The 24,722-nt window shown below is 36.1% G+C and overlaps 1 protein-coding gene across 2 annotated transcripts in view; it reads right to left on the reverse strand.

Moving 5' to 3' along the window:
• LOC149561700 (pentatricopeptide repeat-containing protein At5g15010, mitochondrial-like) overlaps positions 1 to 24,722 on the reverse strand; it is a 107,704-nt gene that overhangs the window by 36,590 nt on the left and 46,392 nt on the right. The window contains exon 2 of one of the 2 annotated variants that reach the window (XM_089825244.1): positions 19,014 to 19,361. The exons of the other annotated variant lie outside the window; for it this stretch is intronic. The gene's annotated coding sequence lies outside the window, so the exon portion shown is untranslated. Of the gene's footprint in view, positions 1 to 19,013; positions 19,362 to 24,722 lie in introns of those variants that run through there. 2 annotated transcript variants of the gene reach the window in all.

Consider the following 24,722-nt stretch of genomic DNA (forward strand, 5'->3'; position numbering starts at 1 on the left):
TTAATTTGGTTGGCCACCTAGAGCTATTTTTGTTAACTCCTTGCTATCAATTTGATTTCCAATTGTTGAGAGTTTATCTCTTAGTTCAGTGATTCTCATGAAATATGTGGTGATGGATTCTCCCTTGTTCATTTTACATGATTAAGTTGCCTCTTTAGAGCAAGGATTCTACCGATGTTGTTTATTTCTAATGTGCTTTCAAGAGATTTAAACATTAGGTATGCAGTATCTTGTTTTGAGAAGATGAGTACTATATGATCCCTAATTGCATCTACTGTAAGCTTCATAGCCTTCCCATTGTTCTCGATCCATTGAGTTTTCATAGGATCATTTTTTGGTTCTATTTTGTTTTCCTTTACAAATGAGTCTAATTTATTTTCTTTCAATATCATCATGATTCTTAATTTCCATGATACAAAGTTTGTTGCACCCTCAAGACTACCCTCAAATCTGATTACACTTGACATTATGAAGAATGGAATGTGATTGTAATCTCAAGAGAGAATAAGTATTGGTGTTTTGAGTAATCTGAATTCTCAAATCTAATTTGATCTTCCTTAGCAAGGTTGTCATACCATGTTAAAATGATTAGATTTATTTCTCGGTCAGAATATTTTAAACCTTTCTAATTTTCTTGAGTAATAGTCTCACAATCAATTTGTTTATTTAACAGATTATAATATGAAAAAAAGTAATTATTTCAATGTCTGTAATTCTAACTTCTGAAAGACAAATTTAATGTTGAATATGAATATTTGATAGTGATCGAATACTTAGAGAGACTAGCATTTGTTGATTACCGTGATGCTCTCTAGACCAATAGGGTTGAGTCTATGTATAATTTGTAGAGGCCTGTCAATGAATAGACATGCCTCCACATGAGTGGAGACATGTCCATTCATTGACATCTCTTTTCACTTAACTGATACCTTGTATTACCTTAATACTGCCATTTCAAATCAGCACTAACACACTCTTAATTAAGGTATTTGTGATCGGCGATATGAACAATCATAAACAGACTCAGGTCTGTCATGGAATAAGCAGCATTATCTCATATGTTGATTTGTAATCAATACCCATGAACAGTAATACAAATCGATCAGAACCGATCAATAACTTCAGATTTATAGTAAGATATATATCAGACTTGTGGATGATAATAATGATTAATATAATGATTTGTTATTTAATTTGTATGTGTATATATCATTATACACAATATATATTGGTATATATGCATACATGTTATATACAGATCATTGTATTTTATATTACCCTCCATTGTTATCCGCAAGCTATTATTTCAACACTAGAAAAACATAGGAAATATTATTTTCCTACTAGAATATATTGAACAGACACAAGCATTGGTTTTTCAGCTTTGGCTTCGATTTTGATAAGTCCTATGCATTTGAGAAATTATATTAATGGTATAAAGTTAACACCAACAAACATATGAAGTGAACTTGTACTATGAGAGCATTAATACTAAAACGAAGAATGAAAGGGTTTCCTTGTATTAATAATTTAATACAGATGAAAATGCAATCATCCACCTCTTAAAATCAAGCATACTACCTAAACACGTAAATTAACTATTTAGTTTTTGTTTGCCAATTACAGAAAATATGCTGTTGAATGTTAATAATGAATTGGTACAGATTGCACATTATGGATATTGTGAAAGAAAATCAATCCACACAAAATACTAAGGGCGAAAATATCAAGTATACAATATTTAAAAAACTGATCAAGGAGAACGTCACAAAGAGAGCACCCATTTGATTGATAAGCAAGTGTTAGATACCTGAAGTAACAGATGGACAGCTCTTGAAGTAGATTCATTCGAGTTTAAGATCTTTTATGAATAAGAGGATAGGGCTGGTTCAATACTACTTACAATATCATGAACCCAGAATAGTCCAAGCAAAACATTAGCATTCTAAAGGTTGCACATATTATTGGTGCTCAAATAGTCTAGCTGACTTCAGGTATGGCTACCTCTATGTGATAATATCGTATATGCAATAAGGATATGTTCTATATGGGAAAGATAAGAGTTGTTAGGTTTTCCCACAATCGCCCATTGCAAATGGGGACCCCCACTTTTTGCTTTGCAGTAGTAGTGGTCTTAGGTGGTCTTGGTAGTGATTTTCAAGTCTCCAAGCTTGTTGGGGTTTTTGGCCAACTTTGGCTTGACAGGGAAGTCAAGTCTTGAGAGGTGAAAGAGAGCAAGGAAGTAGTAAGACTTCAGAGTTGAAAGTAAGATCACCACCAAGATGCAATTAGCATGGATTTTTAATGAGAAATAAGCCTAAGTACCACGGTCATAAGAATTGAGATTCAGTGGGAAACTGCTGATTTCGGAATCTGGGATAAGTTTGTGAATTGATGAACAATGCGGGAATCAATCACAAGTAGAAAACATGGGTTTTTTTGAAGGAGCTGCAAGGTGATGCATTAATAAAATGATGGGCTGATCGTGCAAAATTAAGTATGAACAAAGGGCTGGAGTAATTTTATTGCATGGGATTGAGGCCGGCTGGATTGAGAGCAAATTGAATTCCGACCCTCTCTCATTCCAGCTAAACCTTCACCTTTGAGTTTCACCCGGCCATTTAGATTTCTCCCTTGATCTCAAATGGCTCAAAGTTTCAAAATGAAAAACGAGGGTATAAATCAGATTTGTCTTAAGTTGGGTGAGCCAAAAGGAAGTCAAATCTTCAAGAAGCATACAGATCAGACCCACACTTTGAGTGACCTTCCAAATCGTGAGAAAATCAGTCTAAGGGTGATCATCATGAGGGTGTACAATCATGAACACTAAGAGGAAAATGGAAGTCGAAACTAAACTAAGGACGAATTGATCCTTGAGGAAATTGCTTGGGATTAAGATCAGGTCGGACTCCAAAATTTCCTCATTCTCAAGGGATTGAGAGGTCAGATCCCGACCTTATCTTGTTCCCATTAAGAGGGCAGTCTGACCTTGTCTTGTTCCCATTAAAAGAGCATTAAAAGTTACAGCATTTCACTTCAAGAACTGAAAATGAATAAACTCGAGGGCACGAAAGCCAATTTCCCTTGAATAGAATCAGATTTGAGGCTATCAAAGACAAGGCTAGCAAAACCAGACCTCCTTCAAAAAGTTAATCATAATCTAGAAACGAAATCAAGCTCCAAATGGAACAAATCTGAGCATAAAAGAAGACAAACTTCGGGCAATTTTAAAAAGTCAAATTGCTGCAAGATTTCATAGGGGGATTGAGAAAAGGTTGGAATCCCACCTTCCCTCATTCCAGTGGGGTTGAGAGCAGTTCAGATTCCAAACCCCCTCCCATTCCCAGATTCAAAACATCAAAATTTCCACTCCTTTGTTTTAGATCAATATCAGACCGTCTGGGCATCATGCTCAATGTTTGGAATGGGTCTTTAGGAGCAAAACAATTGTATTTCTCTCCTTGAAGGATGATCTGATCTGGTCTACATCTGCACTCACAAATTTACAATTGCTGAAGTGGAGAAGAGAGCCCTTGTTCATAATAGGCAGATAATCAAAAATTTGAAAGGCAAGGCTTTAAGGAATTGATAGATAGTCGGAATCTGACCTTCCCTCATTCCCATGGAATTGGGACAAAGTTGGATTCCAGCCTTTTCCCATTCCCAATTCATAAACAAAAATCAATGTCCATCGTTTTGAAGAAATTCATGTATTTAAATAAACTAACTTGATTGGCCAAATAATATACAAGTCGGCCCAGCCATAGGTCACAACTCTTGGCATTGAATCACCTATAAAGTGGCCGGAGCTCATTTCATTTTGTCAATATCAATTTTCCTATATGAAATGAAGATCAGACTACTTATCAAGAGAGTGCAATCTTATTAAGGTCGATTTTGAGAGGATTTCAAAAGAGATGAATCTCAATTTTCTCTTGATATCAGAATTGAAACTTGCAAAAAAGAGAATTCTGGGTTGAAATTAGAAAAATCAGACTGTGGAAAAATCAAAACTCTCAATCAAATTGGTATAGTAAAAGGAAAAGGAAAAGGAAATCTAGATGCAATTTCATATCATGCAAGCTTTCAGGTTTTCTTGATATCATCTATTTTTATCATTTTGTGAGCCTAATGCAATTTCTCTTTTGTTTTTGCAAGGTAAAATATGGAGGAAAATCTAGATGCAATTTCATATCATGTAAGCCTTCAGATTTTCTTGATATCATTTATTCGTATCATTTTGTGAGCTTAAAGCAATTTCTCTTTTGTTTTCACAAGGAAAATATAGAACAAGGAGTGGCTTGGAGAATGAAGGATAGTGGAAAAAGCAGGCCCAAACCTTCAAATGAGGAGGTTGAAAATCAGATTTACCAAAATGCATATTCAAAGTAAGTAAGATAGTTCAAGAATAAAAGCTAAAATGAAGAATCTGAATCCTAGATCAAGATCAAAGTGGAAATTCAATGAACAATCTAAGTCTACAAGTGAAAGAAATCATTACCAACATGAATCTACTTCGGAAATCCAAGATCACTTTATAAGATCCAAGTCCATGAAGACTCCAGCACTTCAAGAAGATCAAGGTCAAGTCATCAAAACAGACATCAAGTTGCAAGTATAATCAAGTTCAGATTGCGACAATGAGAAAATTTCAAAGAACAAAGATGGAGAAAATTAGAGAAGAGGAAGCAATTTGAAAATATGCCATCATATTTAGGGGCCTGATAATGCTGAGTATCAAAAGATATTTTCTCATCACCAAAAAATTGATCAAGTCTCTGAGACAAGAATGTTGAGGTGGCACCCACTTGTCTTCAACCAATTAGAAAATTGCAGTCACATGTCCAAGCACATTCAATCATATTATGCCAGGTATACATGTTTTCTCATTTGCTCTCAAAAGAATTATAATTTTCTTGTTGGCCCAGCGGGTGGTGCCCTCGTGTAATTGGATGATAGTGTGGAAACCCTAATTAGGGTTTTTAATGGGTAAATCTTAGTCCTTGATCTCGAATTGATCTTGGCAGGTCATTATCATTGAACAAATAGAAAAGGTCAAGGTCTCCTCATTTGTAACTAATAGATTTGGAGATTACAGTAGAGTAGACTTGTTGAAATTGTTGCCATGCTGCTATCAAAGTAATTGTTGGTCTTCATTGTTGATTACTTGTGTTACTTTCACTATTGCATGGTTTCTTCAATTCCTCACTTAGATTAGGATTTCATTTCATGTTGAATCAAAGTAGATGGATGGCAAATATTGTTGAATACTGATTAATGGTGAAGCTAGTGCCCATACCCTTTGGTACTTGCTACATGTAAGAAACAGTGCAAGTTTAATCTAGATGTAAATTGCAAGTGTTTAACATCTATTGGAATGTTCATTAAGATTGTGCCTTCATAAAGTACTTGAATGAGTACTGACAATGTGAAAACCATAGTTCAAAATATCGCTATCAGCAAATAATCGTCGATGGCCAAAAAATATTAGGAAATGTCGAAGGTATATCAGCAACTTATTGGGAAAATATCGGGAATTTAAAGAAAAAATATTTAAATTTAATTAGAAATGCATTTTTTGGAAATATTCAAAGAAGAGATGCATCTAATGAGTCAGTACATGAGTAAACAAACCAAACAAGCTCAATGTAGATATATATATATATATATATATATATATATAAATGAAAATAGGGTACAAAATCACATCCTCATGTGGAATATTGATGGTTGGTAGCCATAGTCAAATAGTTTGAACTCTGAAGAAAAAAAATATAGCCAATTATCTTTGAAAAATATAAAAACAAGTACAAAATTAAAATAATCTACATCTTCCTTCCCCCTTCCCAGCAGCTCTAGCAAAAACTACTGGAGTAGCAAAGGATCGAGTCTTAAAAGTTCATTGTGACTATGGTTGTGGTTGTGCCTCCTCACTCTACACAACTGGTTGACCTCAATCTTGGATGATAGTGCTAACACTAGAAATGACTACTCTTCATTTGAATACTCTTCAATGTCTCCATCCTCGTGAATGTCATCCAATGACACTATGAATCTACCCTTCTCCATAGCCTGTCCAAATTGTAGAGCTCATTCTCTGTGAACAGTGAAGGTTGCTAATGTGATGTCCAATCACCGTAAGGATCTATGTCACCCAAATCAATTGGACCAACTACTATTCCCTTTGTCTTTCTTACATCCAACCAAATCTTATATTGCACAAAGACAAAGTCATTGAGGCATTTTTGTGCTAACTTGTTCCTCTTCTTTGTATGAATGGCCTTGAACAACCTCCAATTGCAAGCACTACCAGATGAACTACAACGCGAGCAAATTAGAAAATGTCAAATGAATGATTTTAAGGTTTCAGTCCATATTAGCGAACTATGCCAATAATTTAGCAACTTATCGCCAAAAATATAAGCAATAAGTTGGGTTTTTCTCTGTGATAAATTCTTAATATATCAGCCATATATTTTCGCAATAACTTTACATATAATATTGTCAATCATAGCTTATCGAGATAACTTGTCTTATTGGTGATATATTGACGATATTTTGATATATGGTGAAAACCATTTCCGCATCCGTAGAAGATAACACCCTCCTATGCCTAGTTAACATGGCAAACCAAGGATTGGTTAGAGGCTCACCCCATCATCAACATTATCTCACATTTGTAGTGTTAGATAGACTTTCTAAATCCTTATATCTATGAAAGTTGTTTGGTTGGAAGTGAGTAAAGTTGTTGAAGCAGTTGATATCCATTCAATGAACAACATAAGTCCCTTTATGCTAACCAACATATCACATTATGATAACTAAGTGAAAATCCACAATAAAGAAGGAACCTTGAGTTGTTGCATTTGATCACACAATTTGTATACACTGTTTAGCATATGAGCATCCTTAATAAAGAGAGAATTATAAATTTGGTATTCTGACTTGGAATATTCAGTCTTCAATTCTGCATGTAGTAGTAGAACAAAATTTAGATCAACAAAGACTAGCGCTAAAAGAGGGATGAGTCAAGATTCATTCATTGGAACAACTTAGAAGATCAAAGCGTTGATGGTATGCAGTGTGCACACCCTCCATTGCCACATCAACTGAATTTGGCACCAGGAGATTGAATCAAGATTCATCCATTGGAAAAACTTAGAAGATCAAAGCGTTGATGGTACGCACACCTCCATCAGCATACCACCAGAAATTGGCAATATAAGTAGGGCATGAACAAAGTTCATTCATGGAACTATCAACACTTTTGAGCTTTCAAAGTTATGTTTGAGATGTGAGAGATATCTTTAAAAGCTGAAAAAAAAAAAATACATGAAAAACTTTTAAACTTGAAAATAAAAAAATCCTAAAAGAAAACATTTTTTAGTGGACCGGCAACAATACCAAAGTCAGCAAGTTGATGTTCTTCCAATTTGGTTTGATTTGACCAAGCAGCCATATCCGCAAGGATTATCTCAACTTGCATCACTAGGACAATGTAGAATACATGGCACCCCTAAGCACAAGGAAATGCATTGTTTGTTATTTCTTTTGAGGGTGGAGTTAGCATTACAATGTAGAATTTATTTTCCAAGAGTGCATAAGCCGGTAATACTTGTGAGGTTAGAATCAAATTTTCTTGCACGCAAGGAAAGGATCAAGAGGGCAACAAGTTTGGAAAGAAATTGATATGAAGGATATTCTTGGCACAGGTGGTGGTGTAGTATACACGACCTACTACCTTGAGGACCTACTTGTCCTTCATGCCAAGATACCATCAACCATGTCAAGTTTCAAATGGAGTGAATCGTCAAAGGAAGTAAATAAGGATGGCAATCAGAACTCACTTTGGACATCAAAAGGGGGGCACGTTGAATCACCAAAACGAGTTAAAACAAGGTAGCATGGTTAAGAACAATGAAAAAATCATGTGGAAGATGAACTTTCATGAATTACATCTCAAGAGGAAGTTGTTGAGAAGAAATAAGAAAGAAAAAGGGTAGCAAGCAAAGATCAACATTTAAAAACACTTAAAGAACTACAAGATCATCACAAATTTGAAGAAACAGAAATCCTTGGTAAACTTTCATTCATACTTCAAGAAGAAATTATTGAGGATGAAATGTAGGATATTTCAAGTGTCCTTAGAGACGAAGATAACCGAGTAGACAAGCTGAATGAAGAAAATCAAGATATCACAAATGAATCCAAATATGAAGAGCAATTTGACAAGGTAGTACAAGATGTCATCGCCACAATTTTTTTTGTGGGGGTGTTAAAAGACTTCAAGGAAGAAATACAAAAGGAATCATTTCCAACTACATTTCAAGATAGACAAGTTGTTTCAAGTGGCATGATTCCCCATCAACTCTAACATCCAAAGGCATAGTCATTAGAGATGCTAATATATCCATGAGGACATTTGATAATTCTCCTATTGGTTTTGAGGACACCATGCTCAATGGAATTTCACATGAAGAATTGCAAGATGTTCCTAAATAAGATGCTTCAAGTGTATTTGGTGAGAATATGCAAGAATGGAAGAAGAGAATTGAGAACATTTTAGTGGGGTGTTGTGGTTTGATATCACATTTGAAAAACTTGGAGAACTATTTGAAGATCATTTCATCAAGGAATCCTTGATTTTTGACAATACACTAAAGGAGACTCACAAGGATGCATGTTTCATGTTACACAAAGAGAAGCCTCCAAAAGCGACAATACATGGACTCGATTTCAAGGCTGATGTTGCCTTGATCATTCATGAGTTCAATGACAAATATAGTTGGAGGATACATCAAATATGACCTCTTGAAGTTGTGGATGATCAACAAGAATTTGAAGCACACCAGGTTGTTTCTTTCCCTACTTTTAATGTTGAAATTCTTGAAAGTTACTATATGGGTATGGAGATCTAGGAAAGAAAACTTGCAATTGGATTGATCGCGGCCCGTGTGAATTATCTAAGTTGTTGATTTTACATGATAATGTTCCTGAGTTCCAAAGTAAGGTAACAAAAAAAGGTCGAAGTACAAGGATAAATTTGTGAGATTGAGAATAATTAGCCAAACCTTGTTGCTCTTGAAGATCCTAAGAAACCATATTCAATCATGCGTATATATGGTACTTTTGATTGTTGTTTGCTTAGGTCTCTTGTACATAGAGTAGGTTTGTCTTCAAGTGTTTGGTTCAAAAGGTTAAAATAGCTTTCCTTTTTGTTAGCTAGTTTAGTTGTTTATGGGCCTAGAGAGAAATTTTCTTTAAGTCGGTTGACGTAGATTTGTTTGGAGGGCTCAATTAATTGCTTTAGTTTAGTCTAGTTTAGACTTAACTTTCTTTAGTTTTGGTGTTCGCTTTGGTAGTTTAGTTTAGAGGGATCCAAAATTGTGAGAAAGTTGATGCATTATACAACACACCTAGGGGTTCTCCTAGTAGATTTGTTTGGCTTATTTTCTAGTAATCTTTCCATGAGATTCTCACTAATTGGAAATCGTTCTTCATATCCTCATCAAGCAAAAAAGATTGGTCCTAAATTTGGAATGGGATCACACACTGTGTTATGAGTACCTAAGTCTTTCCTTAGAAACATTTTAATCAAACTTAATTGCTTCAAGTCTTTGGAAGTTGTCAAGATGAAATTGGAATTAGTAAAAAAAATTATATGCCTGCTTCAACACTATTGTGGTTTTTCCAAAACCATCACGAGCTTCATTGCTTATAAGCCAAAATGGAATTTCAAAAGAAAAAGCAAATATCAAAAGGAAGAAAAAAATATCATGTTGGGGAAGAGAGTTGGTTTGGGAAATGGGTATGCTCCCCATTGATCTTGGATTTTGGCTCTCCAGCCTGAATTAAAAGAGGAAAAATGAGAAAAAGAAACAAAAGATTAAGGCAATTTTGGCTTTGGGTGTGCAAATATCTCTACTAGTGCTACTTAATACAAATCAACTAAAAGTAAAGCAATGTTTGTAGTGGAACCATAGTGATAACCTTGAAGGGACTATCAACGTCAGATTGGTGACAATGCTCAGTGCAAGATGCTTTTGAAGTATGTATATACAAAATAGCCAATGACAATGGATCTAAGAAACCTTTCCACGTTCCTATTGAGTGTGGAAGGAATATACTTGCACATACATGAGCAATCGAAGATGAAGGCTCTTGGCTCAATTCGTGGTTTCCTCCATTTTGAGTGCATTTCCTAGCGCTTTGATAGGTGAAAAGGGGAATTGATTGAAGGTTCTAAGTTCCAATCTGGTTATATCCTTGAAATGCTCGGGAACATTTCTATGGTGGGTGCTAGATGTTGTGAAGTTTTCATACCATCACCCTATTGCAAATGGGGGCCCCCTACTTTTGCTTGGCAATAGGAGTAGTGATCTTAGTTGATAACAATTTTCAAGTCTCCAAGTCTTAGAGGGGAATTTGGGCAACTTAGGCTCAACGGGGAAGCCAAGTCTTGAGAGCTGAAGGAGAGCAAGGAATTAGTAAGACCTCGAAGTTGAAAGTTAGATCACCACCAAGAAACCATTAGCATGGAGTTTTATTGAGAAATAAGCCTATGTACCATGGGCATGAGATTTGGGATTCAAGACAATTTTGAGGACAAGAAAGAAGCAAATGAGCAAGTGTGAGGCCACTGATTTTAAAATTTGGGCTGAGTTTGTGGATTGATGAACAAGGCCAAGTAAGAGAATAAGTGGACCAGTTTGGTGCAATCACAAGTGGCAAACATGGGATTTTTTGAAGGAATTGTAAGGTGGTGCATTAATAAAATGATGGATAAATTAAGTATGAACTAAATGCTGGAGTAATTTTATTGCACGGGATTGAGAAAAGGTCGGAATCTGACCACCTCTCACTCCAGTTGGATTGAGAGCAGGCCTATTTCTGACCCTTTATCATTTCAGCTGAACCTTCCCCTTTAAATTTCACCCATCCACTTAGATTTCACCTATGATCTCAAATGGCTTCATGTTTCAAAATAGAAAACGTGGGTATAAATCAGATTTTGCTTAAGTGAGCGCAGGTTTGGGTAAGCCAAAAGGAAATCAAATCTTCAAGAAGCGTACAGATCAGACCCACACTTTGAGTGACCTTCCAAATAGTGAGAAAATCAGTCTAAGGTCAATCATAATGAGAGTATGTGATGAGAAGTTAATGATTTAATAACTCTCCTTAGCAGAATCTGTGGCCTCAAAGAATCTAGTAACTTTGAACCCTCGATGTATAAATTCATCTTCCAAATTTTTGAGAACAAGGAACCCATCTACTGGGGAGAGTTTATAAGCACAACATTGTGCAAACAATTGATTCATGTGGGTACATCAGCACCATTCTACATGAACTCATATTTGGTCTACATTGTTGCAGCCACGAGGACATTTTCAGGACTTTCCACCAAAGGAGATCGGTCTCTAGTGCCCATCTAGAAATACTATGACTAAATTATACATTGACACAAAGCAAGCATCATTATAGGAGGGTACAAGATGCGTTCTTTGGACATTTTGGATGTATTTTTAACAAAGAGTTAGTAGTCAAAAGAGTATCACATGAAGCTTGGCAAGAGGTAAATCAATATGGTGCATTTTCTTGCAATTTCCAACGTTCACCTATCTGAGAGTTTGTTATTTTCAAGGAGAACTGTACACCTTACTAAGATATCCTCCTAATAGGATCATTCGGATGGAAGTGCGCAATCATACCAACACAGGCCAAGATTAGACATTACCATTACCAACCCCTCCAAATTGGTCGGTATACACTCAATTCAGTGTATAAAGAGAAAGCTATGAAAGCAGAACTTCAGCTCATTACCTTGAAGAAGTTCAAAGATAGATCCCATTTTGACTACCGAGGGATGCATTCGAAGATCAAAAGGGCATTCACCCATGTCCATCGCATGGAGGATGTATGGATTGACTTACGCACAGAGATAGACATTATATAAATGGACTATTGCAGGCTTACATTGCAGCAAATCATTAACCTCAACATGATTGAGATCTCAAAAGACTTTGAGATTGAAGATGATGGCATGATGTTGGATCCAGGGTATCACAACACTCAGTTTGATAAGCTTGGCCCTTTTCCTATTCAATGGCAACAAGAGTAAGAAACTTTTGTCTTTGATAGATTCCAATCTATCTTACTGAATACTAACAAGTGGCTGAAAAGAAAAGGCCTCAAGAGAGTGCATCCAAAGATCGGGGTAGATTGGAATCACTTCGAGTCGGTTGGAACGAGATCACAAGTGGAGATTAAAAAGGACGGTTCATCTTCTTCAGGGCTAGCTAAAACTCTCAAGTCTAAGCCCAAAGGAGGAAAAGGATCAAATCCACCCTTCGATTCTTCTCAAGCACCCATGCAAGCTCAAGAATTAGAGGAAGAATCTGATGAAGAGGATGAAGAGGATTGAGACATAATGATCATATCTCCCCCATAGTTGTCAAACAACCAAGAGCCATCTATTTAGAAGGAACCTTTCTTGGATGTTGTAGACAATGATGTGGATTCATTCTCCACTATATTCACACCTACAAATTTCTATCTCAGAGGTGAACATGTCGATGCTCCCCATCTCTTCTACAGCTCCTATCCTCAGAGCGGGGCAATGTGAGAACTTGAGAAATGTATTTTATGATTTTCCAACTCGCACAGAAGCTCAAGTTTCCCAACTTGATACCTTGGCTACAAGGTTCGATATGTTCATGACGGAGTCATCTCAAAGCACACCCATGGTTGTGGCTATGCAAACTGAAGCATGCACTGTGACGACAGAAATACAGTCAGGATCAATGTCTATTGTAGCCACTGTTCCACTTTCAGCAGATGAAGGTTTCATTTTACTTGCATGGTTGGGGAAAAAACCCTAAAAAGGAGAAAGGTCATACTACCCCCAGATGATCTCCCTATCAAAAAGAATAAATCTAAACTCCCAAAGGCAAAGGTTGTTTCAAGAATCTTTGTTGATTCTAAAAAGATCGTTTATGTCAAGATTGCAAAACCTCTGGTGGATAAACCAACTGGGGAGCTTAACCACTCAAATTATACGTTCATCAAAATTGAACTTGGTAAACAATCATGGTTGGGATGTTCATAGGATGTCCAAAATGCACTCTCAAATTTGTCAAAAAGAAATCATGGGCTCTGGGAAAAGAAAACTCAGCTTAAGCAGGAGAATGCTCGTCTTCACGAGATCATTCACCAACAATCATCACAGCTCATAGTCGTCACATCTCAAACCAAGCCTTTGTCAAGGCGGCAAAGGCTTGTTTGAAGAAGTTATCTCAGAAGGAGTTCAATCGATCAAAGATGAGCTCAAAGTCCTTGAACGTATCAAAGGTGTTGAGGAAAGACTCCATGACATGATTGCATCCTTTAACCAAGAGACAAATACCCTAAAAGAATTTTTGGGTATTTTGAATCAAATGGGAAACGTTGATTTGGATGTCTTGATTTCATGCAATGTCATTCCATCCCTGGATATGTTCTACGAGTACAAATATTAGGGACTCATGGGTCATAAGGAGCAGATACTAGAAAAGCTTTTGACAAAAATTCAAGGAGCATTAGAAGGTTGTCAAGCAATAGAAATGGAGATCATGAGCGGTCTAAGGAAAATGCGATGTAAGGTCCTTATTGAAGATGATAACCTATTCATTGAAGAAGAAATGACTTCAAAATACATCGACAGAGTTAACGCTGACTTTGATTCTGAAGATTTTGGATCGCATATGATGAACAAGTTCGCTACATACAAGTTAGTGGCAAAACACTTGTGAGATTCTCTTGCGGAGAATTACAAAGTTGTAAAATCAGCACAGGCAAATGTAGTCAAAGTTGAAGCCATTTCAAAAACAATGGAGATTCCAGATCTTCCTATGGTTCACGATAGTATAGCCAAATATTAAGCTTTCCTTGACAATCTCAAGGGTTGATTCAACTTTCTCCGCCTTTTTCTTTTTAGTTTTTAGCATTTCATCTTTGTAGTTGGAGAAGATGAATTGCATGTGATGCAATTGCATGTAATTTGATTGCATGTCCTCATGACATGTAATCCAATAATTTTTCTCGCATAGTTTTACTAGGTCAAAGTGGTTGAGTTATTCCCACTTTTTCCTCCTTTTTCTCACTTCTGTTCCTATATAAGAAATGCCCCCCTCATTGTAAAAATCATCTTTTATTGTATGCAAGAAAGCTTTGAAAATTTGTGCAAGCATAACTTGATTGTGTAGTACTATTTTGAAAAAAAATTGTATATTGAGAAACAAGTAGACCTGAAACTTTGATTGAGAGCAATTGTGATAGTACAAATTACAAGCTTTGACTGTAATTTGTGTCTATTATCTTTGATTCATGTTGTTATTCTGTGTTAAATAATAGAACACAATGAATTAAGAAGCAATTGGAGCCGAAGCTTTGACTAAGAGCGATTGTGGTGATACATAGACTAGAAGCTTTAACTGTAGCTTGTACTGTTGTCTCAATTCACAAAAATACTTAGAATTCCCTACTTTTGGAAGTCTTTGTACCCAAATGGTAGAAGTTGTTCTTATAGAATAGATTAAAATGGGACTTAGAGCCAGACCAATACACTTTCAATCAGCCTTTGAGTTGGTGTTGGCTTATCGGTATCACCGTTTCCAATTATTAAATAGAAGCATAGTTAGAGATTTCATCTTGCCCATTACTGGCTTTGCAGATAAGCTGATCCTTTCCTAAAAGATAAGAGAAAAGAATATTGGTAATACCCCTTACAAAATCTCTTAACTTCTTGCTTACCTTAAGTTGATCCAAGGGATGGTGAGAAGGTGGAGCGTTCCCTTAAAGGTAGGAGAAGCTGTCTCATACATTGTGGCTGGTCTACCTATTTTGCAATTGGATTTGAATAAATTGTCGGTTGCAAAATATCCACCCAAAAGGCATGAAAGAGGATAGATTTGGACAATTTAAAAAAGTGAAATTGCTGCAAATATTTGTACATGGAATGAGAGGAGTTCGGAATCCAACCTTCTCTCAATCCAGTGGGATTGAGAGAAGGTTGGATTCCACCACATCCCATTCCCAGATTCAAAACATTCTGCCCCTTTGTTTTAGATCAATATCAGATTGCCTGGGCATCACGCTCAATGGTTGGAATGGATTTTTAGGGGCAAAACAGTTGTATTCTCCCCTCCTTTAATGGTGATCTGCTCTAGTCTACATCTGCACTCACAAATTTAAATCGCCAAATTGGAGAAAAGGGCCCTTGTTTATAAAAGGTAGAGAATCAATAATCTGAAAGGCAAGGCTTTTAGGGATTGAGAGAGGATTGGAATCTGACCTTCCCTCATTCCCATGGGATTGGAAAAAGGTTGGATTCCAGCCCCTTCCGATTCCCAATTCATAAACAAAAATCAGCATCCATCATTTTCCAACAAGGTTTGAAGAAGTTGTTTAAATAAACTAACTTGATTGACCAAATAATAGACAAGTTGGCCCAGCCAAAGGTCACGACTCCTAGCCTTGAATTGCTTGTAAAGCAAGAGGAGCTCATTTCATTTTGTCATATCCATGAAGTTAAGATCAGACTGCTTATCAAGAGATGGCGATATTATTGGGTAAGGTCGACTTTAAGAACATTTCAAAAGATATGAATCGCTGATTTTCTCAAATTGGAATTGAAACTTGCGAAAAGAGAGATCTTGGTTGAAATTAGAAAAATCAGAAGTTGGAAAAACTAAAGTTCTCAATCAAAGTGGTTTAGTAAAAGAAAAAGGAAATCTAGATGCAATTCCATATCATGTATGCTTTCAAATTTCCTTGATATTGTGCATTCTTATCGTTTTGTGAGTTTAATGCAATTTCTCTTTTGTTTTTGCAAGTTAAATATGGAACAACAGTGGTTTTGAGCATGAAGGATGGTGACATAGTTGGGATCAAAACAATGAGGAGGAGGTTCAAAATCAGATTATCAAAGTGCAAATTCAAAGCAAGCAAGATAGAACAAGGATGAGAGCTAAAATGAAGAATCCCAATCCAAGATCAAGATCAAAGTGAATTCAAAGAACTGGCATAGTCTACAAGAGAGAGATCATCACCAACTTGAATTTCCTTTAGAAATCCAAATTCACTTTGAAAGATCGAAAGGAATGAAGACTTCATCATTTCAAGAATGATCAAGGTCAAGGCATTGAAAAAATATCAAGTTTGCAAGTACAATCAAATTCAGATCATGAGAATAAGAAAATTTCCAAGAACGAAGATGGAGAAACTTATAGAAGATGAAGCAATTTGGGGAAATGCCATCATAGTTAGGGGCTTGACAATGTTGAGTATCAACAGATATTTTTTCATCACCAAAAAACTGATCAAGTCCATAAGATAAGAAAGCTAAGTATCAAGAGATATTTTTTCATCACCAAAAATTTGATAAAGTCTATGAGATAATAATGCCGAGGTGATGCCCACTTGTCTTCAACCAATGAAAAGAATTCAGTTACACGTGTTCAAGCACATTCAATCATATTGTGCCAAGTGTAAATATTTTCTCATTGGCTCTCAAAAGCATTGTAATTTTCTTATTGGTCCACAAAATGCCTTCATGTAGTTGGATGATAGTGTGGCAACTCTAATTAGGGTTTGTAATGGGTAAATCTTGGCCCTTCATTGTAATTGAACAGCTATAAAAGGTCAAGGCCTCCTCATTTGTAACTCATAAGATTAGAAGACTATAGTAGAGTAATAGGAGATTTGTTGAAATTGTTGTCATAATGCTATCAAAGTAATTGTTGATTCAATGTTCGTCTTCATGGTGGATTACTTGAGATGCTTTAAAGTATTGCATGGTTTCTTCAATTCCTCACGTAGATTAGATTTCATTTCATATTGAATCAACATAGATGGATGAAAGATATTGTTGAATGGTGAATAATAGTAAAGTTGGTGTTCATACCTTTTGGTACTTGCTGATTGTAAGTAACAATGCAAGATTAATCTAGGCCTAAATTGCAAGTGTTTAACTTCTATTGGGAATGTTCTCTAGATTGAACCTTCATAGGGCATTTGAATGATTATTGACAATGTGAAAACGATTCCCACATCAGTAGAAGATAACACCCTCCTATCCCTAGTTGACACAGTGAAGCACTGATTAGAGGCTTGTGGGGATAAGGTGACTCAGCCTTACCATGATTTATTGTTTTATTTGTGCTTTCATAAAAAGTTGCTAATTGAAGCTGGATTCTTCCACAAGAAAAAACTTGGAGTAGAAAAATAAAAAGCTTCTATTTTTTGGTGATTTATTCTCTTATGCTTTGTTTTTATGCAAGGATTGTGCATAAGGAAGTTTCTAAAATAATTTGTAGATGTTCTGAATGAAGACACTTTAGAAACTGTTTCCTCTTGTATGAAAACTCTATAAGTACAAGACAGAGTTGTAGAGAATTATTAGAGAGAGAGCATTGTTATGCTGCAGAAATTGTTCTGGATTTGATATCAAAGCTGAATACTCTTGGAGAATTGTGGCTATGTAGATTGTATTGTAACTGTTGTTGCTGATAATACAGTTGAGTCTGGCTTTGGTGTGGTGGGTTTTTTCCCGAGAAGGGTTTCCCACGTATATCTTGTGTTCTATGTTTATGAGTTGAATCTTTCTATATGTATTTATTTAGTTTGAAATAGTTTAAGGTTTTGTGAGATAAATTTCAGCATCATCTCTCCTATTAGATTTAGCATTGGGAAATGTTCCCACACTTAGGCTTCCTTTCAAGGCTCACCCCATCATCAACATTATCTCACATTCTTAGAGTTAGGTAGAATTTCTAGATACTTATCTCTATGCAAGTTCTTTGGCTGGAAAAGACTGGAGTTGTTAAAGTAGTTGATATCCATTGAATAAACAGTGTAAGTCCCTTCGCAATGATAGGGATATTATATCATCATAACTGAGTAAAAGTCTAGAATAAAAAGTAACCTTGAGGTTGTCGCATTTGATCACAGAATCTGTATAAGTTGTTTAGCATATGAGCATCCTTACTCAAGAGGGAGTTGGAAATTTTGTATTTCCTCCTGGAATATTAAGTCATTGATTCTAGATGTTGTGGTGGAACAAAATTTACATCAACAATATGGAACTTTCAGGGTGCCATGCCAGTGTGATCATTTCACGAGAACATGATAAAAGAAATGTGTGAGAGAGTAGGTTTCAATATTCTCAGGTGGTTTCCCCCAACTTTTGGTCTCTTTGATTAAAAATGGGTAGAAGATAGTTAAGCCCCCTCAAGAAATAGTTTTCAGCTTTTCTCAATAACTCACTTTTTTAAAGCACTGCATGTGTAGTGTTTCCAGCAGGCCTACTATCATCTTAGTTTGACAGATATTGATATCAAACATTTCATATGTGTTGCCCGATAGTTTCTGGTATATTTATTTTTGCCTGCTTAAGCATAATAATGATATCAGCTGATATTTGGAATTTAGGGTATATGAACCCTTAAGAACAATGAAAGGCCTCAATCTAAAAAGGTGTCAGTACAGAACTTTTAAACAGTCATTCTATATCTGAAATAAACCACCGAATCAATTACAAACCGACACTTACAAATAAGAAATCTAGTGACTGAACTTCAGTTATCCCTCCATGCAACAATATCATCATTCTATCTAAAACTGAAAACAATGCAAGTTGAAAAGATGAATGCAAACACATTTTCCTTTATTCTGAATTTCTTTTCCAGATGGTAAACTCAAGAGTGAATACTTGATTCAAGTATCAAAAGCATCAGCATCCAATTCCCAAATGGCATCTACCACATAGCCTTCATAAATGCACATGACACTTCTGATACAAAAAATGATTGTGATGTAATTCGGTTATGTTGACACTTCCAGATGCTGGGCGGTAGTGAATCAGCATATATTAAAATTCAATTATTACTCATTAAATCCATTCATTGCAGAAGTTAACTACAAGAACAGAACATACAACACACAAGAACACAAAGAATTTTACGTCGAAAACCCAGGCAGGGGAAAACCACAATAAGATCCAACTTAAATTATATGGAAAACTGATAAACAATTGATTATTTAGGCTCTCAGCCAAGGGAGCTCACTGCTCCCACAGACTTCCAGACTAAGATGCATGCCTTAGGGCAAGATACAAAAGACTTGGGGACTGGAGATCACTTCTTCAGAGAAAGAAACAATATCATAACATTAAAATAAAATGTATTTGATGAGCTGTGGTAGAAAAGGCACTCTATGAAATGTTGATTACAGTTCTCTGTTTCGTACAATAAAAACTGGCTTCATTATTATGTTTAACAACATTCGCTGACTATCTTCTTTGTATTTGCCCTTGCTCACCTTCGCACCTGTTACATACACCGTACATTTACACACTTATTCAACAAACATATTTGAATATATATATATATTCACCTTCACGACTTACAACAATATCAATAAAGTCGGCCAGAAAAGAAGAAAAGCATAGCACACAATATGTCAGCTAGCAAATTATCTACAATATCTTGTGAAAGGAAATCAAAACATGTGAAACATCAAACCAAGCTAACATAGTCTACAAGCACTCCCAAAACTTCGCATTAATGATTAATCACTACATGCAATTACATGGTCCAGAAAAACTCTGCTCAGCTCTGGAATATAAAACAGGTAAAGAAAGCCAATTGATCAACCTAAATTCACCATAAGGACCACCAAAAACACTAGTGACGCACTAGATATGATCTCCTGACGCTAACAAAATATAGTTGGAAATCACAGCACAAAACCATCAAAAACAAAGGAATGCAAAGCATTCCATCAGCAGACACATAGCCACCACCATTTTGTTTGTGGAATGTTTGAGCACTTGAAACAAGGATAGTAACTTCCCTGTAGATCCATAATACACATACTAAAACCTAAGTTACCGATGCATTGGCCTAGGAGCGGGGTGCGAATGCAAATGCGGACTGGTGCATGGATGCAGGAGGAGGCGTGGTGGATGCTGCTAGGAAGCTGCGTTGTCTCCTGCAGATGAGCGCAGGGTGCTCCGGAGAGCATCCGAGCACATCCCATGAGCATTCGTCTGTTTCCAGCGTCCAATCACTTAAGTGACTTAAAAAACATGTGCTCTAAATGATTTTTTATTGTTTTTTTCCTTCTATTTGCCTCACAACCCTGAAACGGCCCTAAAAGAGGCCATTTGTTTTTCCATTCTTCCCATTTTGTTTTCAGCTGGGCTCTCTTCTCATTTGGTCTCCATTGTGGAATTTTGAAAGCAAGGTCATTAGTTTTGAAGAGGATCATTCATAGGGTGTCTATTGAGCTTCAACAAAGGACGAATAAGCATCTAAGGTAAGCATTTGATCCATTTCATGAGTTTTTTAGTGATTTTTTTTAGTTCCTCGTGAATTTTGAAGTTTTAGAAGAAATTTTTCAAGATATTTTGTTTTTTTTTGGTAAAGAAATGGAGTAAGTTTTTTTAAACATTTCTAAGTTATTGTTTTCTATTTTCTTATTGGACTCATAGTTTCTATTATGCAAGAATGGCCACTACTGGTAGTCAAAGTTCAGCAGCAGGGCAAGAACGAAGTGATAACTTCAATATTGATGTGGCATCTCCATTATGGAGACACACCACAAGATCATCACAGGTTTCTGGAGGTGGGTCATGCATTTGGAGATGCAATATATGTCATAGTAAACCATTCAACAGCTCATATTCTCGAGTCAAAGCTTATTTTATGGGCCCTACTGATAAGGAATAGCATTGTTCAAGGGAAGTAAAGATGAAAAAAGGTTGAGCGACGCACAGTTAGCTGGATTCATAAAAGAACAAGAGGCTGTTGATCGTTTAGTGAGCAAATCAAAAACAAGTTTGTACAAACCTTCATCTCCAAAGAGCAAAGTGAATGTGCCCACTGATCATGTTGTATCCTCCAAACATCCATTCTTGAAAATGGGAGAGGAGGATAATGAAGTAGAAGTTATTACCCGCAAAAGAGGTCCGATGGATCAAGCATTCAAAATGGAGGCAAGAGAGATTGCTGATGAAGCAATTGCACGTTGCCTTTATGCCAATGGTCTTCCTTTCTATTTGGTAAGATCCCCATATTGGAGGGAAATGGTTGCAACCATCCTTAGAGCAACAGCTGATTACATTAGCCCCAAGTATGAAAAGGTGCGTACTACTCTTTTGCAAAAAGAAAAGATTTCTATAGACAAAGCTCTTCAACCAATTAAGACATCTTGGAAAACTTCCGGCATAACTATTGTATCTGATGGATGGAAAGACACGAGAAACCGACCATTGATAAATGTGATTGCAATGTCCCCCAAAGGGGCAATGTTTTTGAGGGCTATTGATTGTGAAGGACAAGTTAAGGATTCAAAATTCATTTCTAGAATTCTCATTGAGGTAATAGAGATGGTGGGTAGTATGTGGTCCAAGTGGTCACAGATAATGCCACGAATTGTAGGGTGCAAGTGCTTTGGTTGAGTCTTGATACAACCATATTTTTTGGACACCAGCACCGTACACTCTCTCAACTTGGTCATGCAACAAATTGGCACCCAAATAGATTGGGTGAAGCAAATATACCACGAGGGAGAGGAGATACAAATGTTTGTGACAAACTACCACATGTCACAATCTATATTCAGATCATTCTCCAAGTTGGAGTTGTTGAAGGTAGATTTAAAATTGTAATTATTTAGTTTCATTTACTTATTTATTTTGAATAAGTTTTATATTCATGTTCAATATCAAATTTCTTGTTTATAACTTCGTTTTACATGTGATGTCATATTGTCAACTTGCTTATAGGTAGTTGAGACTAGATTTGCATCTCATATTGTCATTTTGAATCAACTCCTCAAGGTGAAATCAGCATTGCGCCAAATGGTTAGTTGTAACCAATGGGCTATGGAAGGCTTCAAATTCAGAGAGAACCTTAAAGGTCAGGGGTATGATCTTGGATGTAATGTCCCCTTTTTAGCATTTATAGCATGATGTTGCTGTTAGCATATTTCCCCACGGTCCTGTAGGCTAACTAGGACATTAAAGGGACTTAGAGGCCATTTGGCCTAGATAGTTTCAGCTGCAGGTCTTTCTGTGGGGTTTTGAGGCAACTTTGGGCATACTTACTATTTATAGTAAGTCATCTTGGATATGGTCGAACATCCAGTGGCAGCGGTATGTCGATGGTAATTGTTTAAAATCGACAAGAAGACTTGTTTATCATTGATAAGATTTGTTATGCATTGATAAAGCTATTTTATAAAGTTAAATTTAAATATTTAACTTTATTAATGCATAGACTATAGTTTGTGGGAAATATTTAAATTAAAAGAGTCCCCTTTATTTTATAACACATTGGAGACATAAGTTACATAAAGGGAGTGATGTTTTATCCCACATGGAGAAAACGAAGGATTGAGCTCTTGTGAGAACACTATAAAAGAAAGGGAAGAGCTTCTTTTTAGTATGCTGGGAAAAATCAAAGAAATTGGAAAATTTTCTGGAGATTATGTCTCAATAGTTTGAAAGACGAAATCCCTTCAAGCTGGAAATCTTGACACCATTGAAAGATATGGTCTTGAGATTTAACATGGTAGCAGTCCGAAAAAGCAGATACGAAAAAGCAGTCCGAAAAAGAAAACCCGAAAAAGCAGGCCGAAAAAGCAGTCCGTAAAAGCAATCTGATAAAACGGAACCGAAAAAGCAGGCTGAAAAAGCAGTCCGTAAAAGCAGTTCAAAAAGCAGATCCGAAAAAGCATATCGGAAAAGCAAAGCAAAAGGGGCAGCATTGAAGGAAATTATTACAGCCATCTACAACCAGGTTCTCTTGTTAGTATTGTTTTTAAGTCCATTTGGAGTCTTCTAGCACAAGATTCTCATTGATACAAATTGAAGAAAGAATCATTTAAAGCCAGCTAAAATACTATATCAGTCATACGTCCCTTGCATGTGAATTGTTTGATGAAACTCCTTGAGCTTTCATCAACATTTTTTTGAGAGCAAATTTGAGGAGGGTCATTACATTGGATGAGCATTCATGAGCTCGTGTGCAATTTGTATTGGATTTCACCGATCCTATCATGACTATGCTACGCTTTGCCGATATAGATGCACCTTGCTTGGGGGATGTGTGCGATGGCATGGATACCGTGGTGGAAAAGGTAAAGCTTTCCGTACAAGCACATGAGGCTAACCCCACAGAATGTCAGGCCTTGTGCAAAAAGGTGGAGGATATCATTCATCATCGTTGGGAGAGGATGACTACCCCATTGCACCTCCTTGCATATGCCTTATCTTCAAGGTACTATAGCCAGGAAGTACTTGCTATGCCGGATAGAACTACACCATATGCGGATGAAGAAGTTGCCACTGGGTGCTACACTACATTTGCAACTCTTCTCGGATGATCAAATACACAAAAAAGTGAGGCAAGAATTTGGCTTATTTGCTTCAAGATCAAAACTTACTCCATATGCAATAAAGGACCAAAATAACATGGGAGCTATCACATAGTGGTACATGTATGGTTAGCCATTCAAGCATCTACAACCTCTTGCAATCAAGATCCTCTCACAAGTAAGTTTTCATTTGTTTATTCATTTAGCAATTGTATTCTACACTTTAGTGTTTAAAATTCTATAATTTGCTTTTCATTTGTATGTTTAATTTTAAATTTTTAAATTTTTATGAACACTATTCAGGTTGCAAGTTCTTCTTCTGCTGAATAGAATTGGAGTACATACTCCTATATCCATTCAGTCCAGTGCAACCAGTTGGGCTCAAAGAAAGATGAGGACTTGATTTATATACATACCAACTAGCGTATTTTGTCATGTGAGGAGGATGGATACAAGGAAGGGTCAACCAAGCTTTGGGATGTAGCCCCTGAATCTACAGATTTGGATGCAACACTTCAAGATCTTACTATGATGACGGACGACAATGTTGATAACATCATAGCACGTGCATCTAGCACAATTGGAACCATGCATGATTCAAATGAATTTGCAAATGTTGCAGCAAGAGGAGATAATAAGAATGTGGATTTTTTTCAGAATCCTTATGATTCTAAATGACTGAATGTGATTTGTGAATCTTGAGCCTTGACTCTTGATTGATCAACATTGAACCATGAACTATGTTTTGATTTTTCAATTCAAATTGCATTGGAATCTTGATCTTTTGATTACCGTTATTCCAATTTGATTATGATAATGATTCAATGAATGGTTTATTTTTGTAAATTTGATATTTCTTGTATTTCTTTGCATACGTTGTCATAAATTATAGTTGACAACTTTACATTAATATATATGTATTAATATTTTTTTTTTTTAAATACATATATATATATATGTACGGACGCACTCAAATGCATCCAAAATCCACGCATCAAAACCCCGCACTCGCATCAGCATTAGAACCAGAATTAGTAACTTAGACTAAAACCGCAAGCCAAGATGTTATGATATGGAGCAATGCTAACCAAAATATTGTTATTCTATCAGTTATTCTATCACTAGAATAGTCACTTAGCCATGCCTTAAAGAAAATGTTACACAAACGTTTGGTCATCACTTCAACATTCCATAATAGACTTCAATTACTTTGATACTACATATCCAACAAAAATTGACATCAATGACAACATTACGCATACTGCCACCAATCTCCCCCTTTGTCATTGATGACAACACTTGTACAA

This window comes from Cupressus sempervirens, chromosome 4, assembly GCF_028749045.1.
Source record: "Cupressus sempervirens isolate cs-2001-9-10 chromosome 4, ASM2874904v1, whole genome shotgun sequence".
Taxonomy (NCBI): Eukaryota; Viridiplantae; Streptophyta; class Pinopsida; order Cupressales; family Cupressaceae; genus Cupressus; species Cupressus sempervirens.